Raw genomic sequence first — 24,540 nt, 5'->3', positions numbered from 1 at the left:
CTCACTAAAAAGAGAGCACCAGATCCGGTCCAGTAAACAGAGCAGTGCCAACAGGCATTCACCAAGGTAAAAGCTGCACTGTGTGGAGGGCCACTTTTACACTCCTCTGACTTCTCTCTCCCTTTTATTTTGCAGACGAACGCATCGGACAGAGGGCTGGGGGCTGTTCTGTCCCAGAAGGTGGAGGGTAAAGAATGACCATCAGCTGTAAGCTCTCGATGCCTGAAAGTAAATACAGCACCATCGAGAAGGAGTGCTTGGCCATTAAGTGGGTGGTCCTCACCCTCCAATACTACCTGCTGGGGCACCCATTCACCCTCCGTTCATACCACGCACCCCTCCAGTAGCTCCACTGCATGGAAGAGGCCAATGTACAGATCACCCGTTGGTATCTCGCCCTCCAGCCATTTAAATTCGAGGTGGTCCACAGGCCAGGGGCATAGATGCTTGTGGTGGACTCCCCTGCAGTTTGTGTGGTTGGTGGTCACACCAGACTGATAACAATACCTATAGCCCAGGCCTGGGTTTGTCGGTATCAGTGAGATTCCTTCTGGAGCAATTTATCCAGGCCTGGACCTGATCTGGTAAAACAATTACCAATCAAGTAATTGTTTACATGTGACGTTGTCTGAGTGAGTGCAATTTTTCCCGGGCATCTTTGTACATCCTTGTTGCATCATGAAATCACAGAATATGAATTCACGGAAAATAAAAAAATATAATACAAAGCACAGATCTTTTATTCACTGATGTGATTTTTCCATGAAATATCAATAGTAAATTAATAAACACATAAATGCAGATATTTTAATTATAAACTTCGGCAGCCCAAAAATGCAATTGTTTTAGATTTATTTTTTTTCTCTCCATGATACATTATCCGTATTAAATCCAGAACCAATCTGTAATATACTGAAAGGTCTGTGCCCAATCCATAAATTATTAGCAACTATGATGCATCCGTAACCACTCTGTATTTTGTATCCTTTTTTTATTATATTTCCATAATCCATGACCTGTGCATATTATATCAACTACTGGAGCATGTGCAGAAGTTGTTTTGAAGTCCAAGCTGTACAGTATGACCCAGAATAATGTGCTACTACTTCGAAAAAAAAAAAAAAAAAACTTCCATGACTATTCCTAAGTTGCATGCATTTATTTACCTGAGTGGCAGGACCAACCAGTATTATAGTTGGGATTATAGTTGTGGCGTGACTGCTCCAGACTGGAACTAAATTTAGGCATAGGTATAGTCATAGTTTTTTTTAATTATTATTTTCCCCAATTAATTGATTAATCTCGTGATTATTTTCTGATTAGTTGATTAATCCTTTGGTTTACTTCCCAAAAATAACCATAACTTCTATTGTTAGTCCTTCAACTAATCAAAATAAAATCAGTTACATGTTTTAACATGGAATCTATGAATGAAGGAACAATTTCTTTTTTTAACATATATATCTTTATTGGGGGCGGCACGGTGGTGTAGTGGTTAGCGCTGTCGCCTCACAGCAAGAAGGTCCTGGGTTCGAGCCCCGGGGCCGGCAAGGGCCTTTCTGTGTGGAGTTTGCATGTTCTCCCCGTGTCCGCGTGGGTTTCCTCCGGGTGCTCCGGTTTCCCCCACAGTCCAAAGACATGCAGGTTAGGTTAACTGGTGACTCTAAATTGACCGTAGGTGTGAATGTGAGTGTGAATGGTTGTCTGTGTCTATGTGTCAGCCCTGTGATGACCTGGCGACTTGTCCAGGGTGTACCCCGCCTTTCGCCCGTAGTCAGCTGGGATAGGCTCCAGCTTGCCTGCGACCCTGTAGAAGGATAAAGCGGCTAGAGATAATGAGATGAGATGAGATCTTTATTGGGTTGCCAATATACAATCCATGTTCAATCAGAAAGGATACATTTCACCCATTTTTCCCCCTTTTAGAACACCAGCAACCCTCTCCCCCTACCTAGAGAGTCACATTTACATAACTTAATCAAATAACAATGAGGAATGACATTAGATCCTTTAGCCAAGAATTAGGGGAGGGAGGATTCTTATCCTTCCAATGAAGTAAAATACGTCTGCGGGCTACCAAAGATGAGAAAGCGATAGAACTGTTTTCCCTGTTGGTGAAGTGTATGAAATCTTCAGGCATACCAAAGATGGAGGTTAAAGGGCTCGAAAGCACCAGTTTGTTTAGAGCTTTTGAAAAAGTATTGTAAAAAGAGGACCAAAATGAGCTTAATCTCGGACAGGAAAAAAAACGTGTGTGTATGACTGGCTGGTGACAGAGAGCATCTGTCACATGTATCACTTGTATTAAAAAAAGTTTTTTAAGTTTGGCTTTGGAAAAATGTATCCTGTGTAGAACCTTAAACTGAATTAATGTCAGACTGGCACAAAAAAAGGTGGAGTTAATCCTGTCAAGGGCCCTTTGCCACCATTCGTCTGACAAGGTATCACCTAGCTCCTTTTCCCACGAATTCCTAATTGCCAGAGGGGATGATAGTGATGACAAAATTAATTTTACCACTATTGAAATGAACTCACGGACTGCAGGAAGAGACAGAATTGCATCAATAAGAGCACGAGGTGGTTTGTGGGGGAAGTTAGGAAAATTACAACGAGCAAAATCTCTGGTTTGAAAATATCTAAATAAATGAGCTTGTGGAAGGGCAAATTTAGTTCGTAAGTCATCAAAGGAAATAAAAATGTCCTTATCAAAAAGTTGATCAAACTTCACCAGCCCTTTCTCTTTCCACAGAGTGTAAGTTGAGTCAAGTGCCGGGGGTGTAAATAAATGGTTTTCACAGATGGGCATTAATGTAGAAAGGGAGATGATTTTGAAGTGCTGTTTAAACTGTTTCAGGATTTTAATAGTAGACAAAACAATTGGGTTGGAGGTGACTTTAGAAGGTTGTGCATTTAGAGGAGCACATATTAAGGCTGATAAAGAAATGGAGTTGCATGAGTAGGCTTCCATCTGACACCAATCCGTACTGGGGGAGTTATACCAGGTATAGATTTTTTGCAAATTGGCTGCCCAATAGTATGCCCTGAAATCCGGCAGAGCAAGGCCACCCTCATCCTTGGTTCTTTGCAAAATTGAGTATTTTGCCCTTGGATTCTTTCCCGCCCAAATAAAATGTGAAATAATCTTATCCAATTCCTTGAAGAATGCTTTGGGCAGGTATATAGGTAAACACTGAAAAAGAAATAAAAATTTTGGTAGGACATTCATTTTAACAGAATTGATTCTACCTATAAGTGACAGTGGGAGGACATTCCAGCGTAGTAGATCTGATTTAACCTTTTTAACCAGTTCCACAATGTTATGTTCATACAGCAAAGGGAGACTATTCAAGATATTAATACCTAAATATTGAAAACTAGACATAGAGGAAGAGGTCATCAGCATAAAGTGACACTCTGTGCTCAGTCCCATTCCTATAGACACCGGTAAAAAGCGGTGAACTCCTAAGGGCAATGGAAAGTGGTTCAATCGCAATGGCGATAGCAGACATCCTTGGCGCCAGCCGCGTGTTAAAGGAAAGAAGTTGGACTGTGTTTAATTAGTTCTTACACTAGCAATTGGGGTGCTGTATAGCAGTTTAATCCATGAGATAAAATTTTGACCGAAACCGAACCTATATAAAACTGAAAATAAATAATTCCACTCCACCCTATCAAAAGCCTTTTCCGCATCCATAGAAATGACCATTTCAGGTTCTTGCGATTCAGGTTGACAGTATTATATTGAGCAGATGGTGTATATTTGAGGATAGCTGCCTGCCCCTTATAAAACCAGTCTGGTCTTTTGAGATGATGCTTAGTAGGCAGGGGTCGAGGCGGCTGACGAGAGTCTTAGCCAACAGCTTAACGTCACTGTTGAGCAAACTGACAGGACGCCAGCTGCTGCAATCTTCAAGGTCCTTATTTTTCTTTGGGATAAGTGATATTGACACTTGAGCCAAGGACAGAGGAAGGGTGCCGAGTTCAAAGGAGTCATTAAACATATCCAATAACAGGGGAGTGAGTTGATCAGAAAATTTCTGGTAAAATTTGGATGGGAAGCCGTCTGGGCCTGGTGCCTTGCCGCTTTGCATTAATTTAAGACTGGCTTTCACCTCTTCCAAGCAAAGAGGAGCATCTAGAGTATTTTTGGACTTAGTATCAACTGAAGGGAAAACTAAGTTATCTAAGAATTTGTTCATTGAGGTAGTGTCTGATGAGGATTCTGATTTATATAAATCAGAATAATATGAAGCGAAAATATTATTTATCTTGGTTGGGTCTGTAAAGTTTGGGGTTTTTTACGAATTTGTGTGATGAATTGGGAGGAGGATTGATGTTTTAGTTGCCGTGCTAGTAACCAACTAGCCTTGTTTCCATATTCATAGTAAGTGCCTTTTGTACGCCTTAAAAGAAACTCCGCTTTGTTTGTGGAAATGAGGTCAAATTCAATCTGTAATTAAAGTCTCTCCATCTGGAGAGTGGGATTGGCTGAAAGGGAGTGTTGTCTGTCAATTTGAAAAATTGCCTCCATCAGTTCAAGTTGTCTTTGTTTTTCCCCCTTTTGTATCCTGGCGCTATATGAGATAATCTCTCCACGTATTACTACCTTGAGGGTTTCCCACAGGAGAGGAGGTGATGTAGAGACAGATTTGTTAATTTCGAGAAAGTGTGAAATCTTGTCAGAGATAAATTCACAAAATTTGTCGGATGATAATAGCCCAGTATTTAGTCTCCAGGTTGAGTGGCTTTTAGTTTTAGGGACTAGTTCCAAGTCTAATAAGAGGGGGGCATGATCTGAAATAACTATCGATGAGTATTCACATTGTTTCACTGAGGGTAATAAAATCTTATCAAGGAAAAAGTAATCAATTCGAGAGTATGTTTGATGAACCTGGGAATAAAATGAAAACTCTTTTGCTGTCGGGTGGTAAAAACACTACATATCCACACTGCCAATTTGATCTGTGAATGCAGACAAACATTTAGCTGCTTTGGACTGAGTTAATTTTCTTGAGCACGATCTGTCGAGTATGGGATTGACAGATAAGTTAAGATATCCCCCCCCCAAAGATGAGGTGATGTGTATCTAGGCACGGAATGGATGAGAATAGGGAAGTCATAAAATTAGGACAGTCCCAGTTGGGGGCATGAACACAAACCATAATAACAGGAGTTTGGAACAGCACACCAACAACAATAATATAACGGCCACTGGGATCAGATATGACCTGTTCTGATGAGAACTGTACTCGCTTGTGCAATAAAATAGCTGTGCCTCTTGAGCAACTGTTGAAGTTGGAATGAAAAACTTGACCAACCCAGGGTTTTCGTAGTCTGGTGTGGTCGCATAGACGAAGGTGGGTTTCTTGGAGAAACGCAATGTCTGTTTTCAAACTCTTAAGGTGTGAAAGTACTTTTGTCCTTTTAATTGGTCCACCAAGTCCCCTGACATGAAGGAACAATTTCATACTTTAACTTTTACCTAATGATACTATTCATTACACAAGATTTAAGATTTATGCAATATTAGCCGAAATAAGAAAAGTGTTTTTACTACATCATGCCATGAATTACCACAGATAGTGTTGAGTATGAGTTACTTAAGTGGCTTTTGCTGATTGTAATTGGAAATAGACTTGTATTATTTATTTATCTATAAAAGGTTGCTTACTCTAACTTACAGTGTAAGTGTAGCGCTAAAAAAAAAATCTAGATTGATTCATTTTATAGGTCTATATGCACAGAAACAAACTGCTTACAACATACAAATCCACTGAAAAGCAACATTGCCAAACTAGCCATTAGATTAGATTAGATTAGATAAAACTTTATTGATCCCTTTGGGAGGGTTCCCTCAGGGAAATTAAGATTCCAGCAGCATCATTACAGATAAACAGAGAAAAGAAATAGAGAAAACTTCAAGATAAATTAAGTATTTACATATACAAATATAAAAGAATAAGCTATGGGGAAAAGAGGAAGGGGGGAGGGGGGAGAAGTGGGGTTAGGGTAAGTGTATATGTGTGTATGTGTGTGTGTGTGGGGGGGGGCAAGTTCAATTTATTTCTTTGTCCCAAATGGGCAATTTGGTTGCAAACAGGGTCACACACATCACACACACACCACCACCACATAACACTATAAAAATAAAATCGGTAAAAAATAAAATATTCAATAAATAAATGAGAATATATAAAAAGCATACAGAATACAGATGAGGACAAAGGCTACAATGGAAAAAGCTATCTTTTCCTGGTTTGTGTATTCAGTATTTGAAGAGACAAGGGAATAAAATAATTTTTATACCTCTGCTTGAAGGCCATTGGAGTTTTAAGGTGTAAGCCAGATGGCAAAAAAAAATGTATTCATTGTACAATGGATGGCCTGGGTCTTCATATATTTGAATGGCTTTGTTAAACACCTGCTTACTAAAATACTCATATAGACTATCAAACGTCACACCCACTATCTTACTAGCTACATTCACAATTTTTAAAAGTGCATTTTTCTCTGTTGCCCCTTTTCCACCAAAGCAGTTCCAGGGCTGGTTCGGGGCCAGTGCTTAGTTTGGAACCGGGCTTTCTGTTTCTACTGACAAAGAACTGGCTCTGGGGCCAGAAAAACCGGTTCCAGGCTAGCACCAACTCTCTGCTGGGCCAGAGGAAAGAACCGCTTACGTCAGCGGGGGGGCGGAGTTGTTAAGACCAACAACAATAACAAGACAGCGAAAGATCGCCATTTTTAAGCAACGAGAAGCAACAGCTGTACAAACGCGAAGTCATCCATTATTATTATTGTTGTTGTTGCCGCTGCTGCTTCTTCCGTGTTGTTTTTGCTTTGATATTCGCGCCAAGGTTTATGTAAACATAGCGCCGTAACTTCCGTATACAGCGACGTAACTGACGTATACAGCGACGTAATGATGTACACAGCGACGTAATGACGTGGCTCCGCTTAGCGCCGCGAGCGATGGAAAAGCAAACTGGTTCTCAGCTGGCTCGCAAGTTGAACGAGTTGTGAACCAGCACCAGCACCGAACCAGCCCTGAAACTGATTTGGTGGAAAAGGGGTATCTGATGGTAACATTTCCATACCAACAGATAATAAAGAATGTAAGAATTGACTCGATAAAAGCTTTATAAAACAGCGTCATCAGTGTTTTGTCAACCTGAAACTTAGCTAGCTTTCGAAGTGCAGAAAGTCTCTGCTGCCCTTTCTTACACAGGGCAGTGGTATTCAGATAAAACTTAAGTCGGTCATCAATCAAGGTGCCTAGATACTTGTAAGATGACACAACTTCAACGGCTTGGCCATTTATGACACTGTGCTTAAAAACGGGTATGACGTCTAAAGTCTATAGACATATCTTTAGTTTTACTAATATTCAGGTGCAAAAAAGCATCATTGCACCAGGACACAAAGTTGTCAATAACCGGCCCATGTTCATCCTCAAAGGAATTCAGGAGACTAACAATTACAGAATCATCTGCAAATTTTAAAATATGCCTATTGTCATGCTGACTATGACAATCATTGGTGTACAATATGTACAACAAAGGGGAGAGGACACAACCCTGCGGTGAGCCTGTGGATGATATTAGGCCACTGGACAACGCTTTATTTACCCTCACTCTCTGGACTCTCTGGGTGAGGAAATCAAGTAGCCAACCAGTCAAACTTGGGTCAAGACTGAAGTTGTTCAGTAATTTCTCAATTAACAAATGGGGTTGAATGGTGTTAAATGCTGAAGAAAAGTCTACAAAAAGCAGCCTTGCATGGTTCCCACTTGTCTCAAGATGTTTATAGAGAAAGTTTAGTAGAGTAATTGTAGCATCTTGCACCCCCCTCACCCACCCTATAAGCAAACTGATAAGGGTCCAGGAGAGGTTCCACCCTGACCAAGAGCTCAGCTTTAATCAGCCTCTCCAGGGATTTTACTACAAGAGATGTGAGGGCCACTGGCCTAAAATCATTTAGGGTCTGAGGCCGGCTAACCTTAGCCACAGGAACCACAACAGACTGCTTCCATAGAGATGGCACCCTCTGCAGGGACAGTGACAAAGTAAATATATAAAAGAAAATAGGGCCTGACTGTTCAGCACACACTTTTAACATACGTCCACTGATATTATCTGGGCCTGGGCTTTTCTTCAAATTACAATATTTAAAACATTCAACAACACTCTGCTCATTAAAGCTAGGGGTGAATGGCTGGGATGTCAGAAGGCTTTGCTTAAGTTCAGAATGCCTGTTACTGAAGTCATGTATGTTGAATCTGACATAGAACCTGTTGAGATCCTCTGCCAGCTCTAAATCAGGTATGTTGTTAAATTATATCTTCCTCCTTCCCCTTTCCTTAAGCCCCACCATAGTCTTCATGCTATCCCAGGCCGAGCCCAGGTTGTTCCTTTTTAATTGTGTTTCTAATTTATCTCTATACTTCATTTTGCCCACCCTAATTTCTCATTTTAACTCTTTCTGTATTTTATGCAGCGCTAGCATTGTTACCCTCTTTAAAGGCTCTATTTTTCTCACGCAATAGACATTTAATAGACTTAGTAACCCATGGTTTACTGTTGGGATAAATTTTAACTGCCTTAGTTGGAATGACAATATCCTTACAATAAGACACCCAACTACTGATCACATCTGTCAATTCATCAATGTCAGAGCAGGAATCCTTAAACATGTCCAGATCTGTACATTCCAGGCATCCCTGGAGAGCAAGGCAAAAGCCCTCTGACCAATCCTCAATCTGAACAATCTGTCTCTTGAGTCTCTTAAGAGCCGTTTGATATATGGGTATTAGATGAACACAATTATGATCCGATGAGCCAAGAGGTGGAAGGGGGATGGACTTGAATGCATTTTTTACTGAACAATAACACAAGTCCAACGTTTTGTTTTGTCTAGTGGGGCATGTGACATACTGATAAAAATCTCTGAGTACTTTAGACAGAGAGCAGTTGTTCATGTCGCCAAGAATAATGATTGGAGCATCAGGGGATCGCATTTGCAAAGAGTGGGTTACTTGGGAAATAATTTCACAGGGATTGTTATTGTTCGCTTTGGGATGAATGTACACCAGAGTAACAAACAGCTGGGGAAACTCACGCGGGAGATGAAAGGGGCGCAGTGCCACCGTGAGCAATTCAACATCAACAGTGCAGATTCTCTCTCTAACAATAACTGATCTGCACCAACGCTCATTCACATATAGACACACGCCCCCACCAGTGCACTTGCCTATAGCTGTCTCATCTCTATCGAGCCGAACCAGCGAACCAAAGCCAGGCAGTTCCAAATCGCTATCCATATCGCGATCGGACAGCCATGTCTCTGTAAGCGCCAGGATACAAGAGTCTCTAAACTCGTGGAAGTACCTGACCTGTGTTTGTAATTCCTCAGACTTGTTCCGAAGTGACTGCACATTCGAAAGGAGGATTGTCGGCAGAGGGACACATGAAAGTGGCTGTATTTTCACCCTCTGCCGAACCCCTCCTCTACGTCCTCGGTTCCTGGTCCTGGTTCCCCGAGCGGTACCCGATTCCTGATGATATTTTCCAAACGACATTGTTCTTAATAAATTCCAGTCAAGTGGCAAGTTTGGTGGCCCATGTGAAACATGACTCCAATTTAGGAGAAACTCCCTGGAGTACTGGATCCTTGTTACCGGGGGTGGAGATGAGTCGCCACAACCCCAAACCAGCACAAATACAATCCACAACAATATCAGTGTCCAAAGTTCCATTTTAGTTAGCCAAACCACCACGCTGTCTGTAAACGCTAAACTTCTACTTGTCCGAGTGAAAAGTTACAAGTTATTAACACAGACAAGCGATATTAAAATAAAACAAACGAACATCACAACACACAGACATAACCTGCTGCCGGTCGCTGCATGAGCATGCGCCCTCTTTTCCAGGAAAGATATTGCACTTTATATTGCACATTGTCAGGGATTGCTTATTGTTAGTCTAGGCTACTGCTCCTTACCATCCTCTGTCTCCTGTTACCCCTCCTCCCCCCCCATAGAGGAGTTGTACAGTCTGATGGCATGAGGGACAAAGGAGTTTTTGAGTCTGTTCATCCTGCACTTGGGAAGGAGCATTCTGTCACTGAATAGGCTCCTCTGGTTGCTGATGACAGTGTGCAGAGGGTGACTGGCATCGTCCATGATGTTCAATAGTTTGTCCATAGACCTCTTCTCTGCCAGCATCACCAGAGAGTCCAGCTTCATGCCGACCACAGAGCCGGCCTGCCTGATCAGTTTGTCCAGCCTGGATGTGTCCTTCTTGGATGTGCTTCCCCCCCAGCACACCACGGTGTAAAACAGGACACTGGCAACCACAGACTGATAGAACATCCACAGGAGTTTCTTGCAGATGTTAAAGGACCACAGCCTCCTAAGGAAGTATAGTCTGCTCTGTCCCTTCCTGTAAAAAAGTGTTTGGTGTTGCAAGTCCAGTACAGCTTGCTGTCCAGCCACAGCCTGAGGTACTTGTAGGAATCCACAACTTCCACCTCGACCAGAAATGGTCGTGACCTTGGTCTGGACCTCCCAAAGTCAATGACCAGCTCCTTGGTCTTCGAGGTGTTGAGCTGCAGATGGTTCCTGTTGCACCACACACCAAAGTCCCTCACCAGGCTCCTATACTCCTCCTCTCTGTCGTCACTGATACACCCAACTATGGCTGTGTCATCAGCAAACTTCTAAATGTGACACAGCTCCAAGTTGTAGCAGAAGTCCACGGTGTACAGGGTGAAGAGAAGAGGGGCCAGCACCGTGCCCTGGGGTGCTCCGGTGCTGCTAAACACAGTGTCAGACGTGATGTCCTTCAGCCTGACGTACTGCAGCCTGTCAGTGAGGTAGCTGGAGATCCAGGTGACCAGGCAGAGGTCCACTCGCATCTTGTTCAGTTTGTCCTGAAGCAATAGGGGCTGGATGGTGTTGAAGGCACTCGAGAAGTCCAAGAAAAGGATCCTCACTGTGCCATTTCCCTTATCCAGATGCGAGTGGGCTCAGTGTAGCAGGTAGAGGATGGCGTCTTCCACACCGACACCTGCCCGGTACACAAACTGCAGACAGTCCTGGGTATGTTGTACCTGGGGTCTGAGGAGGCTGAGGAAGAGCCGCTCCAACGTCTTCATCAGATGTGAAGTGAGTGCCACCGGTTGGAAGTCGTTCAGCTCGCTGGGCCGATTCTTTTTGGGAACTGGAAGGATACATGATGTCTTCCAGAGGGTTGGCACTCTCCCCAGCTGCAGGCTAAGGTTGAAGATGTGTTGGAGTGGTTCACCCAGTTCAGCAGCACAGGTCTTCAGTAGTCGTGGACACACCTTGTCCGGGCCTGCTGCTTTCCTGGGGTGAAGCTTCCTCAGTTGACCTCTGACCTGGTCTGCAGTAATGCATAGAGGAGTCTGTGTTGAGGGAAGAAGGAGAGATGGCTGCAGCGAGGGAGAGGGTGGGGGGGACGTGGGCTGGTTGAACCGATTGAAGAAGTCATTCAACTCGTTCACCCTCTCCACTGTCCCCTCAACAACTCTGGTCTTTGTATTGTGGCCTGTGATGGTTTTCACACCTTTCCAGACCTCCCTCATGCTGTTCTCCTTCAGCTTCTGCTCCACCTTTTTCCTGTAGCTGTCCTTAGCTTCCCTCATGCAGCGTTTCACCTCCTGCTGTGCTGCTTTCATCACCTCCCTATCCCTGCTCCTGAAGGTGGCCTTCTTCCTGTTGAGGACAGCTTTGACTTCCTGTGTTACCCATGGCTTGTTATTTGGGTAACACTGTACAGTCTTAGTGGGGGAGACCATGTCTGCACAGACGTTGAGGTAATCTGTCAGTGTGTCAGCCCCTCTATGTCCTCACAGTGTGGGCTAAGCAGCACATCCCAGTCCGTGAGGTCATAGCAGTCTCTGAGGGCATCTTCCATTTCAGGGGACCGCCTCCTGATGGAGCTAGTTGTTGCAGGCTGCCTTTGAACCAGGGGGGTGTACTTCGGCTGTAGAAGAACCAGGTTGTGGTCAGACTTTCCTAGTGGGGGAGGGGTGTGACTCTGTATGCATCCCTCACATTAGCATACAGCAAGTGAATTGTCCTGTTGCTCCTTGTTGGACAATCCACAGCCTGGTAAAAAGCAGCCAAAGTAGAGTCCAAAGTAGCGTGATTAAAGTCCCCAGAAATGATAAATGCCTCAGGGTGCTGTGTCTGCAGCCTTGCTGTGATAGAGTGAATCCTCTCACATGCAGCGGCTGCATCTGCCTTCGGAGGGACGTAAACACAGATGGAGATCACGTGACTGAACTCCCTCGGCAGATAATATGGCCGCAGGCTAACGGCTAGCAGCTCCAAGTCCGGGCAACATAAAACTGTCTTTACGGAGATATGTCCCGGGTTACACCAGCGGTTGTTAACATAAATGATGAGTCCCCCACCTTTGTTTTTCCCATGTGTTAGTGTCTCTGTCAGCTCTCACAGCAGTGAATCCCCGCAGGTCCACGTTAGCATCCAGTACAAGATGTGCTAGCCATGTCTCCGTAAAGATAAACAAGCTGCTCTCCCGGTAAATCTACTGGTTGTTCAGAGCGGAAAGCTCGTCGACTTTATTCGGCAGCGAGTTCACATTCCCCATGATAATGGAGGGAATGGATGGTTTGTAGCACCGCCGGTTGTCCGCTAGCCTAGCCTTTAGCTTAGCTCCAGCTTTGCAACCCCTGGGTTTCCTCCTCAGCTTGGCTGGGATGGAGTGTCGTATCCCGGCTCGTGCCATTGTTTTCAGGGCCAGCAGCTCCTCTCTCGAATAAGCGAGAAAACTGGCTCCTGGTTGCATGTTAAATATATTCATGTTATATAGTTAAACACACTATGTCTTCGTAAGAAGAGCAAAAAAGTAAAAAAAAAAAGGTGGAAAAAAAAGGTTTAAAGAGCTAAAAACTACAGAGCTACTGGAGAGGCAGCCGTCTCACACAGCGCCCAAACACTGTATGCCGTCTCACACTGCGCCCAAACACTGTATTAGCATCTACTCAAGGGAGTCTTCATTGTGTTCTTGTCTGCAACACAACAGGTAAGGACCTAACGACTCCCAGGCATTGATACCAACCAACAGTCAGACAAAACTCACTGTAATAAATACTTCCACTGCTGTCTTGTTGCTTTGAGGTTGGAGATCCCCATGCTTTCTTTTGAGATGTTCATGCATAGAAGTTGTGCTGCGCCATTTCAGTTATAGAAAGCAAGCAGAGCACTATTTATTAGGCTTTTTGGGATAAAATCTTATTTTCAGTATGCCTGGGAGTGAGAGCCGCAATAATAGGGGATAAATGTATACAGTGTAACACACGGACATATTCCACACAAACAGACGTATTTATATAATCAATCAATTACATCAACGCATTGTTCCAGCCCTATTCTACTTGCAACCTACTAACGTTAACGGTAATCTTTTGCCACAGTTCCAGTGGGAATCTGAACCCATGGATCAACACTTTGTGACCAGTCGTGATGTTATTGCAAACATGTGACAATGTGTTTCCCACTCATGTGGATTTAAATCTGCTCCACAGGCGCTAATTTACGTAAAGGAAGGAAAAGAAACAGTTTGATTTTAAATTTTAAGCCTGCGATTTCTGACAACAGAAACAAAAATGGCGTATTGCTTCTGTTACTGACAGGGAAAATAGAATGACCAAATGTACATGTCAGGGTTTGACATTAACTTTTTAATCCACTTGTCCAGTCAAACAAGCAGCAAGATTTTTCATTTGTCCTGACCATCACCTTTTTATTACGTATTTACTAGTTCAGTGAAAGGAAAGTGGTTAACAAAATTTATCAAAAAAAAACAAAACATGTATACTTGTGATAATCATTATACTTTAATGATTTATCATTTTTCAATAAAACTTAAACTTTAACAATAAACAAAAACTATCCAATGCCCCATGATAGTGGATGTGTTATTATTGTTATAACCCATTACCTGATCTGCAGTTTTAAGAGTTAAAGCAGATACACAGAACCTTTATTTTTAAATAAATTTCTTAGTGGATAGTATCTCCATCCTTGACTCTTGTATGCTGCGTAAACAGGAATAAAAACAATATATTTTTGAGAGTTAAAATTGACCGCAAAGTTGGCATTTGAGCTGCCCCGCTGAGCTAGTCATGCCTGAGTGCGTGACGTCACTGCAATAACCGGTTTTAAGGCCGAGGCCTTTTACAGTTATAGACCAAAGTCATAAATAAAAAGTTACGGTGAAAGTAAGAAATACCGTTACTGACTTGCTTGACTAAGACTGATTTGACTTCACTGACTGTGGGTTGACTCTCATTAAAACAGGATAGGCGTCATAACTTATGCAACATACATGCATTCTCTTTGATAAAACGTAAAAGGCTAATTAAATAAATCAGATGAACTGAGACAATCACATTCTGAAGCAAATTAAATAATCTTATACCGGTAACTTAAACACACAATACAAGTTACATGTATTAATCTAAATGCAGGTAAACAACGTATTGTTTTTGTTGTTTTGTTTTTTTTATCCAAATGAGAGTCGGATCTTACCCGTCCGTGTTCTCGCTTCTTGAAGGCTGATCTTGTGGCTGATCGTTTTTGAAACAATCTGACTTTCAGTTGTTCGTTCAGTTCTCCATTCATTCACTTCTTCCACGTAAGGGCGAGATGGCAGCAATATCCAGTTTAGAAATAAGACGGCTGGTCCACTCATTCTCTATTTTGTCCATACGGAGTACTCTGCCATTACTGCTCAGCTCAGGCAATTACTAAAACCCGGGACAGAACGGGATGTCACCAGTTTTAGCAACAACCACAGGGAGGTCACTGCCCGAGCGATAAGTCACGTCCCGTTCCATCCCGGGTTTTAGCAACAACCCTTGGCGGGAGGACTGCTGCAACTGAACTTTGCTTTAAAAATAAATAAATAAATAAATAAATAAATACTTTCCTTTTCTTGTAGTTTTCTTTTTCTTTAATTGTTGATACTGCACCCTCTTTCAATACAGGCTTAAAGCCAATGCTCTTCAACAGATCAGAGGTTTCATACAAGTCCTTAGTAAAATGTGCAGAGCAGAGGAGAGACCATTTCATAGGCACCCAATGTGCCTGTGAACTTCTCGCAAAATGCGTCCAAATCTTTGCAGTTTGAACATTCTTGGACCATGAATGCAACATAAATCCACCTTCTGTCGTGTTGCTGGCGAGTGCAGCAACACATCTATGTGGCATTAGCTCAAAATGGAGGATCAGAGTTGCAGTCAGCTCTGTGTTTTAGTATAGCAGAAATGGCAAGGAGACCGATAGACTTCCTGCTGTGACGTTACGGACGTCAAGGTCATTCACTCAGACCGCTACCTATACAGTATAAATCACTTTAATCGTAAAAATTACTATATTGGATTTATTGTTAACACTTAAAACTATTCCTGTGCCATCCTTGAGGTCTCAAGGCATTTATAAATGAAAGTGAGACCATGGTTCTGCATATATGCTTTAAACTCACCCAACTCCAAAGCTTCTCAAGGAAATAACATTAAATCTTGATTAATCCAGTAAAACCTTAAGTATAAATTAATTTAAAGAAATGAAACTGAAAGAAAACAAAGTTGGATATGATAAGGGTGACGACCACGTTGTGAATGAAAATAAACTAAGTAAATCTGGCATGGTCATAAAATTCTCACAAAATAATTTACAGCATTTGTGATCGTTAATATCTACCATACAAAAGAAAAATACAATGAATGTCTGAATGAAAAAGAGATTCAAAACACACATTTATTTTACTTGTCCCTTTGGACAGGCAGATGCGGACTGACTTGTCCGGACCAAACATTTGGTTGTCCTAGACAGTTGAACTACCGTTAATGTTGAGCTCTGCACGGACTGTTAATGGTCTTTTAATAATTAGCTAAATATGCAAAAAAAAAAAAACCTATTATGAAGCTAAATGTACTAACTGGACTTTACCATGACAACGTGGAGTGGTTATGTTGACAATAACACATAAGGTACATAGCTCTCCGTTTATGTAGTCGGCTATTTGGACTGGGTTAATTTAGTTCATTGATTTGGACACCCTACAGATTATGACATACTGCTTTTTGTGTACTATATAGTAAGGCAATATAAGTATTCAGATGCAGCCTATGCATGGGAAACATCATAAATGATGGATATTGCGACAGAACTACCGACACCTACATAATTCTAATACTCGTACTGCCTCACTGTAAAGCAACTGGCTGTAAATTTAAAACAACAAGGAAAGAAAACATTGGCAGATATAGCTGGAAATTGGAATGAATAATGTATCATATCCGGTCTCACATGTTTTACACGTCTTGTAGAGGTTCGTGCTCCATAGCATCCTGTTAAATACAAATCACCTGGGAATACATAAACACCTGTTACTTTACTGTTATGGAAGACTGAGTAGGAATGAAAATGTATTATCTATAACATGTTGGGTAATTCTGTGCCAAATCAACAGAAGGCTCCCCAATGACCATCTCAGATTTGCTTCATAATTTTTTTTTATTTTGATGCCCTTGTAACTAATAATTACTGTGCAAAATTTTAGGACAATATCTCCACTAGTTTTGGAGATATTAAGCCTTCAAAAAGGGGGCATGGCCCCATATTTTGCATAAAAACAAGAGCTACAAACAAACATCCATAGTTTGATGGCTAATAACTTTTGAACTGTACACACTAAATGGTTCAAATTTGCACACATGATTCTTTGATATAATAAGGCTCTGTACACAGAAGGAGAGCTTTGTATGTGACATATTTGCAGATTTATGGCATGCCAAATATGGCTTCCTAGAATGCACATTTGTCCATGGTAGCACTTTTGGTTCTCTATATCTCCAGATTTAATGACACCAGATGTCTTACTCTTTTTAATATATGAAACATGTTATAGTACTATCAGGAAAACATGTTATATCTGTGACAAAAATTATATTTGTCTCATAGGCCCCTAAAAATGGAAAAAAGCTTGTCGCATTTGTCTTTTGAATGCTTATAGCAAAAAATCTGACAAGGTCTACCAGAAAATAAATTAGATCAGTGAAAAGAGCAAGGTCTAATTGATATATGTACCAAATATGAAGTTGGTGCTGTGAAGAAAACTTTCATTCAAGCTGTTGAATATAGAAGGTTTTAAGACATGCAAAAATGCCATTCACAAGGTTACATCACATGCTACATCATTGTATTTTGCCTTCTAAAAGGCAAAATACATTGTAATTGCATGGTTTCTTATTATTCTTTTCATTCTTCCATGCTTTCCTTTGGCATAAAACTCCTCCTCGGATTTTAATCCTAGTTAATGATCCATTATATATTTCTGTTGGGAGAGGTCAAGGATGTGCAGCTGACTTTAATTAGGTCAATATTAATGAGGTCAAGGACACTATGACATGAAATCACTTTGCGTGACCTAGTTTTACTTTGAGTGATAAAGTTCAGTGTACACTTTCACTAACCATATGATAGGGTAGCTCAGGCCGGGGAATGAGAAAAGCCTAATGTACTAATTGAAGGTTACACCCTGTCAGACATGATCCCAGGAAAATATATTGCATGTTTGTATGATCAGCAATGGTGGATTGGTAGCATCTGTGCAATATCGGAGGAGGAACAGGATGTGCAAGTACAATTTATGCACCCTCATGGTCCTGTGAAGTCTTACAGTTGGCCCAGAAGAGAAGATATCTGTTGGGTTCCACTGATACACATCATAAAGATCATAGATGCACCAATCACATCAACTGGCAGCCAATATGTAGTTCCGTCTGGTGTGGTGAAAGAAATTGACCAGTTATTCAAACGCTTCAAATAGACAAGCTAAGTCTACATAAATAGAATAAAATTTGTGTAATTGACTTTTGTGAGATTTGTAAATCATTTATCATATTTACAAATATACTACATATATGTATAGTCAAGAGAATTTGAATTAATAATGATGTGGCATGTGATGTAACCTTGTGAATGGCATTTTTGCATGTCATAAAACCTCCTATATTCAACAGCTTGAATAAAATAGTTTTCTTCACAGCACCAACTTCATATTTGGTACATATATCAATGAGACCTTGCTCTTTTCACTGATCTAATTTGTTTTCTGGTAGACCTTATCAGATTTTTGCTATAAGCATTCAAAAGACAAATGCGACAAGCTTTTTTCCATTTTTAGGGGTCTATATATGAGACAAGTATCATTTTTGTCATACAACCCCGATTCCAAAAAAGTTGGGACAAAGTACAAATTGTAAATAAAAACAGAATGCAATAATTTACAAATCTCAAAAACTGATATTGTATTCACAATAGAACATAGACAACATATCAAATGTCGAAAGTGAGACATTTTTAAATTTCATGCCAAATATTGGCTCATTTGAAATTTCATGACAGCAACACATCTCAAAAAAGTTGGGACAGGGGCAATAAGAGGCTGGAAAAGTTAAAGGTACAAAAACGGAACAGCTGGAGGACCAAATTGCAACTCATTAGGTCAATTGGCAATAGGTCATTAACATGACTGGGTATAAAAAGAGCATCTTGGAGTGGCAGCGGCTCTCAGAAGTAAAGATGGGAAGAGGATCACTAATCCCCCTAATTCTGTGCCGACAAATAGTGGAGCAATATCAGACAGGAGTTCGACAGTGTAAAATTGCAAAGAGTTTGAACATATCATCATCTACAGTGCATAATATCATCAAAAGATTCAGAGAATCTGGAAGAATCTCTGTGTGTAAGGGTCAAGGCCGGAAAACCATACTGGGTGCCCGTGATCTTCGGGCCCTTAGACGGCACTGCATCACATACAGGCATGCTTCTGTATTGGAAATCACAAAATGGGCTCAGGAATATTTCCAGACAACATTATCTGTGGACGCAGTTCACCGTGCCATCCGCCGTTGCCAGCTAAAACTCTATAGTTCAAAGAAGAAGCCGTATCTAAACATGATCTAGAAGCGCAGACGTCTTCTCTGGGCCAAGGCTCATTTAAAATGGACTGTGGCAAAGTGAAAAACTGTTCTGTGGTCAGACAAATCAAAATTTGAAGTTCTTTATGGAAATCAGGGACGCCGTGTCATTCGGACTAAAGAGGAGAAGGACGACCCAAGTTGTTATCAGCGCTCAGTTCAGAAGCCTGCATCTCTGATGGTATGGGGTTGCATTAGTGCGTGTGGCATGGGCAGCTTACACATCTGGAAAGACACCAATGCTGAAAGGTATATCCAGGTTCTAGGGCAACATATGCTCCCATCCAGACGACGTCTCTTTCAGGGAAGACCTTGCATTTTCCAACATGACAATGCCAAACCACATACTGCATCAGTTACAGCATCATGGCTGCGTAGAAGAAGGGTCCGGGTCCTGAACTGGCCAGCCTGCAGTCCAGACCTTTCACCCATAGAAAACATTTGGCGCATCATAAAACGGAAGATACGACAAAAAAGACCTAAGACAGTTGAGCAACTAGAATCCTACATTAGACAAGAATGGGTTAACATTCCTATCCCTAAACTTGAGCAACTTGTCTCCTCAGTCCCCAGACGTTTACAGACTGTTGTAAAGAGAAAAGGGGATGTCTCACAGTGGTAAACATGGCCTTGTCCCAACTTTTTTGAGATGTGGTGTTGTCATGAAATTTAAATTTCTAATTTTTCTCTTTAAATGATACATTTTCTCAGTTTAAACATTTGATATGTCATCTATGTTCTATTCTGAATAAAATATGGAATTTTAAAACTTCCACATCATTGCATTCCATTTTTATTTACAATTTGTACTTTGTCCCAACTTTTTTGGAATTGGGGTTGTAGATATAACATGTTTTCCTGATAGTACTGTAACATGTCTCATATATTAAAAAGAATAAGACATCTGGTGTCATTAAATCTGGAGATATAGAGAGCCAAAAGTGCTACCATGGACAAATGCGCATTCTAGGAAGCCATATTTGGCATGCCATAAATCTGCAAATGTCTCACATACCGTACAAAGCTCTCCTTCTGTGTACAGAGCCTTATTATATCAAATAATCATGTGTGCAAATTTGAACCATTTAGTGTGAACAGTTCAAAAGTTATTAGCCATCAAACTATGGATGTTTGATTGTAACATGTTTTTATGCTAGATATGGGGCCACGCCCCCTTTTTGAAGGCTTAATATCTCAGAAACTAGTGGAGATATTGGCCTAAAATTTTGCACAGCCGTTATTAGTAATAAGGACATTAAAATAAAAAAATATGAACAAAATCTGAGATGGTCAGTCAGGAACTTTCTCTAAAATCTGGTGATTTGGCACGGAATTACTCTGTTATATTAATGGGTTTAGTATGCAATAGGGGCTTTCTAAAGGGAAGGACCTTTCAAGTGACTGCAAATCACATATCTAAGAAATTGTGACAAACAGGATTTCTTTAGGAGCTAAAAAGGATGATAAACTTGTAATATCCAAGAAAAATAATCAGTTTATGAAGATGGGGTTATAATCAGCCAACGCTGTGACCTTACAGCTTGTCCTTACCTTCAATGGTTAGGGATATCTGCATGCCTGATAATCAAAAGAAGACTGAGCAATGAGTACTTAAACTCAAGGGGAAGGTCATATTTAAAAAAAAAAAATTACAAAGCTCCATGATGATTATATTCTTCATGAGCAATCTTTTAAAAAAGGATATGCTGTCACATCGTCAAAGAAAGATCAGATGGAAGTACGTGATGGCCACACAGGGTAATATCATCCCATTCTACCCTTGCACCTTATTAGTTTGCTGCACAGTTTGTCATTTACAGTCATATTCAAATAATTGACAACACAGTTTGTTTGATTTATAGTTTTTTTGCTTTAATCTTACATTGTTTTATATGGAGATTTAACCCTGTTAAAGTTTTAACACTCACATTTTAACACTGTAGGGTTGCAAAAGTATGTTTGTTTGCCATTAATCTTTTTTTTTTTTAACTTTTCTTTGAGTTACCTTGAGTGTTGGGGGTGGTACCTTCCTGGTTGGGCAAAAGGCATGGCTGAGGAGACCTAAATCTTGGACCGCTTTCATAGGCCTAGTTATTAATTTTTGTCTTTGTAAACTGACATTTTTAGGCAAATAAAACCCTGCCTTTTGAACCAAAAACTCCTATGTCCTCTTGCCTTGCTGTACAAAGTATATGATCTATGCCATGGTATACATGGCATATACCATTTTGTCAAGCAGAAGTTGAGTGTCATATGGAGTAAATTTTTAAGGTCATGATCTCACAAGCATGCTTGCCAGTCATTCAAACAGTTACCTGTGGCTATTACGGCAGATATGGAAGATGTAGATGTTTCATCAGAGTCTCCAATGAAGATTCAGACCAGCAGTCATTTTGGGTGACTATTGGTGACTGCACTGGAGACTTGGTTGAAGACAAAATGGTTGTACATTTGTTCAGTGCTTCTTCCTCACCATATTGCACGAGTTTTGCTCTCCAAAAACCTTTTGAGAATAACAAAGCAGTACACAAGAAAAACGCTGTTTACAGAAGAAGTCTTTAAAAATTATGTAGATGATTATCTGAATACAAGAAACAAATATTCAGTAGTCAAAAGTCCTGAGAGAATTTTGTGCCAAAGGAGGATTTCATCTTGTAAATGGACAAGCAACAGTCAGAAGGTTCTTGCACTGATCACAGTCATTAGAAAGCTATAAAACTTTGGGATTTTTAGGCTTTTTCCTCTATTTTTGCATGCAAAAAGAATCCTGCAAGACCTATGCAGGCTTACATACAGGGTGGGATGATTACTTATCAGAGTCATACGTTAAGCGGATGGTTTTACTAAAAGTTTCATCGACTTTAATAATTCAAAGTAATTTTTAAATTTTTTCCGTTTCTATTTCTGGTTGAGTGTACACTGTGCACGTTTTGGCTGCCGCTTCTCACTGGAGCTTTTTTCCCCTTCTTTTTTTGTGTTTGTGTAGTTTGATTTTGTTTTTTTGTTTGAGTATTTTGTCCGCCAGTTGTGGTATAGCTCCGGACCCAGTTTTGGCGTTGGTTTCTTTCAGGCCTTGGTCTGCCGTAGGTGATGCCTGTGCGCCTCGCTATGGACTGCAGTGAGCTCATTGCTCTTTTTAACATCGGGGTTGTCCAGCGCTCTGTGCGGTGCTGCTTTTGTGCTTGGTGTGGTGTTTCGAGCGTTGTTGCCCGGCGGCATCGCATTGGCTGTGTAGGCTGTTTGGGACATACCAGCGCTCTGTGTGGCAGTGCTTCTGTGCTCGCTTTGTGGAGCCATGGTGCGGTGTTCCGAGCAATGCTGCCTGACGGTGGCACGGCAGCTGTGCAGGCGGTGTGGGATTTATCTTCATGAACCTGGTGGGACTGTGGTAGCTACGCCATTGGAATTACATTCTGACCCTCTTTTGGTGGACTCTCTCTCTCTTCCCCCCCCCAATTGTAAAGCGACCTTGGGTGTGAGAAAGGGACTATATAAATTGAACTGATAATAATAATAATAATAATAACAATAATAATAATAATAAATATAGCTGCAAGCAGCAATGTGGGGCCAAGCAGCCACATGCTAAGAGATTGATGTTATGTTGGAGAGATGGTCATAACTTGTGCTGACCTTGAAATTTTTAAATGACCTTCAATGGGGCTTCAAACTTCCTGTTTGGCGATTTGTAAATCCTAAGCCTAAGTTGCCATGCCAACAGATAGAACTGACAAGGCAGACGGTCAGAGGCACGCACAGGAAGTGTTTACAAGCAGAAATGTACCTCCAATTTTGACCTGTTAGCATTTTTGCTAATTGCAGCGCCCCCTATGGAACAAATCTCACCAACTTCAATTTGCATGCTTTGGAGGGGGTACTGGTCATGTGTACCAAGTTGGGTTCCAATCCGTCAAAGGGCTGCTGAGATATGACCTCACTTCCTGTTTGGCGATTTGTAAATCCTAAGCCTTAGGTGCCATGCCAACAGATAGAACTGACAAGGCAGATGGTCAGAGGCACGCACAGGAAGTGTTTACAAGCAGAAATGTACCTCCAATTTTGACCTGTTAGCATTTTTGCTAATTGCAGCGCCCTCTATGGGACAAATCTCACCAACTTCAATTTGCACACTTTGGAGACAGTACTGGTCATGTGTACCAAGTTGGGTTCCAATCCGTCAAAGGGCTGCCGAGATATGACCTCACTTCCTGTTTGGTGACTTTTAAGACACGTTTGATTGGCTGTCACGGCCAAACAATGAAAGATATCAAAAATCCATTCATGTTTTTTGTGAGGCTCAGTCCAAAGATGCTATATACCGAATTAGAGAAAAATTAGTCAAAAATTGAGGGAGGAGTAGCATTTTTATTGTTTTTCACAAAGTTCAAAATGGCGGGAAACTATTCTGGCAGAAAATGACGTCATAGGGTGCGTTGGATTCGTCATGGCCCAAAGATTCCAGTGATACCAAGTTTTTGAAAATCGGACGTACGGTTCAAAAGTTACAAGCAGAAATGTACTTGAAACTTTCACCTGCTGGTGGCACTAGAGGGTTGGGGGTGGGGACCTAAAATTTCTTGAAGGCAATCATGAGACTGTCTAGAATGTGGGCGCAAACCACTTTTTGGGAAAATCTGACTAAATTTGCAGAAGGAGAAGCATTTTATTGATTTTCACAAAATCCAAAATGGCGGACATTCTATTCTGGTGGACATGACGTCATAGGGTGCGTTGGATTCGTCTTGGCCCAAGGATTCTAGGGATACCAAGTTTTTGACAATCGGGCATACGGTTCAAAAGTTACAAGCAGAAATGTACCTCAAATTTTGACCTGTTGGTGGCGCTACAGGGTTTGAGCTGGGGATCTGGATTTTTTTTGTGGGGAGTCCGGGGATAGACTAGAAACTGTGTGAAAAATTTGAAAACATTCCTATGAAGGGTTGCCGAGATATGAGCTCACTTCCTGTTTGGCGACATTTAGGACGCGTTTGATTGGCTGTCACGGCCAAACGATAAGAGATATCAAAAATCTTTGCATGTTTTGTGTGAGGCTCAGTCCAAAGATGTTATATACCAAATTAGAGAAAAATTGGTCAAGAATTGAGGGAGGAGTAGCATTTTTAGTGTTTTTAACAAAATTCAAAATGGCGGGAAAAATATCCAGGCGGAAAATGACGTCATGGGGTGCGTTGGATTCGTCTTGGCCCAAGGATTCCAGGGATACCAAGTTTTTGAAAATTGGACGTACGGTTCAAAAGTTACAAGCAGAAATGTACCTGCAACTTTGACCTGCTGGTGGCGCTAGAGGGGTGGGGTGGGGACCTAAAATTTGTTGTGGAGAATCATGAGACTGTCTAGAATGTATGTGCCAAATTTGAGCATTTTCCTACGTACGGTTCTATGGGCTGCCATAGACATCCCTAAGGAGAAAGCTGAATTGGGTATAATAATAATAAGAAACCTACAAACACATTAGGGGCCTTCGCCAGCTTCGCTGCTTGGCCCCTA

At 41.3% G+C, this 24,540-nt stretch overlaps 1 protein-coding gene across 13 annotated transcripts in view; it reads right to left on the bottom strand.

The window, feature by feature from the left end:
• bcl9l (bcl9 like) overlaps nucleotides 1-24,540 on the bottom strand; it is a 429,368-nt gene that overhangs the window by 288,281 nt on the left and 116,547 nt on the right. For 4 of the 13 annotated variants that reach the window (XM_060923520.1, XM_060923519.1, XM_060923522.1 and 1 more), the window contains exon 2: nucleotides 21,348-21,535. The exons of the other annotated variants lie outside the window; for them this stretch is intronic. The gene's annotated coding sequence lies outside the window, so the exon portion shown is untranslated. The remainder of the gene's footprint in view (nucleotides 1-21,347; nucleotides 21,536-24,540) is intronic. 13 annotated transcript variants of the gene reach the window in all.

Source organism: Neoarius graeffei, chromosome 6 (assembly GCF_027579695.1).
Source record: "Neoarius graeffei isolate fNeoGra1 chromosome 6, fNeoGra1.pri, whole genome shotgun sequence".
Taxonomy (NCBI): domain Eukaryota; kingdom Metazoa; phylum Chordata; class Actinopteri; order Siluriformes; family Ariidae; genus Neoarius; species Neoarius graeffei.
Note: the sequence above shows the minus strand (reverse complement) of the source record. Positions and strands in the feature narration are given on the sequence as shown.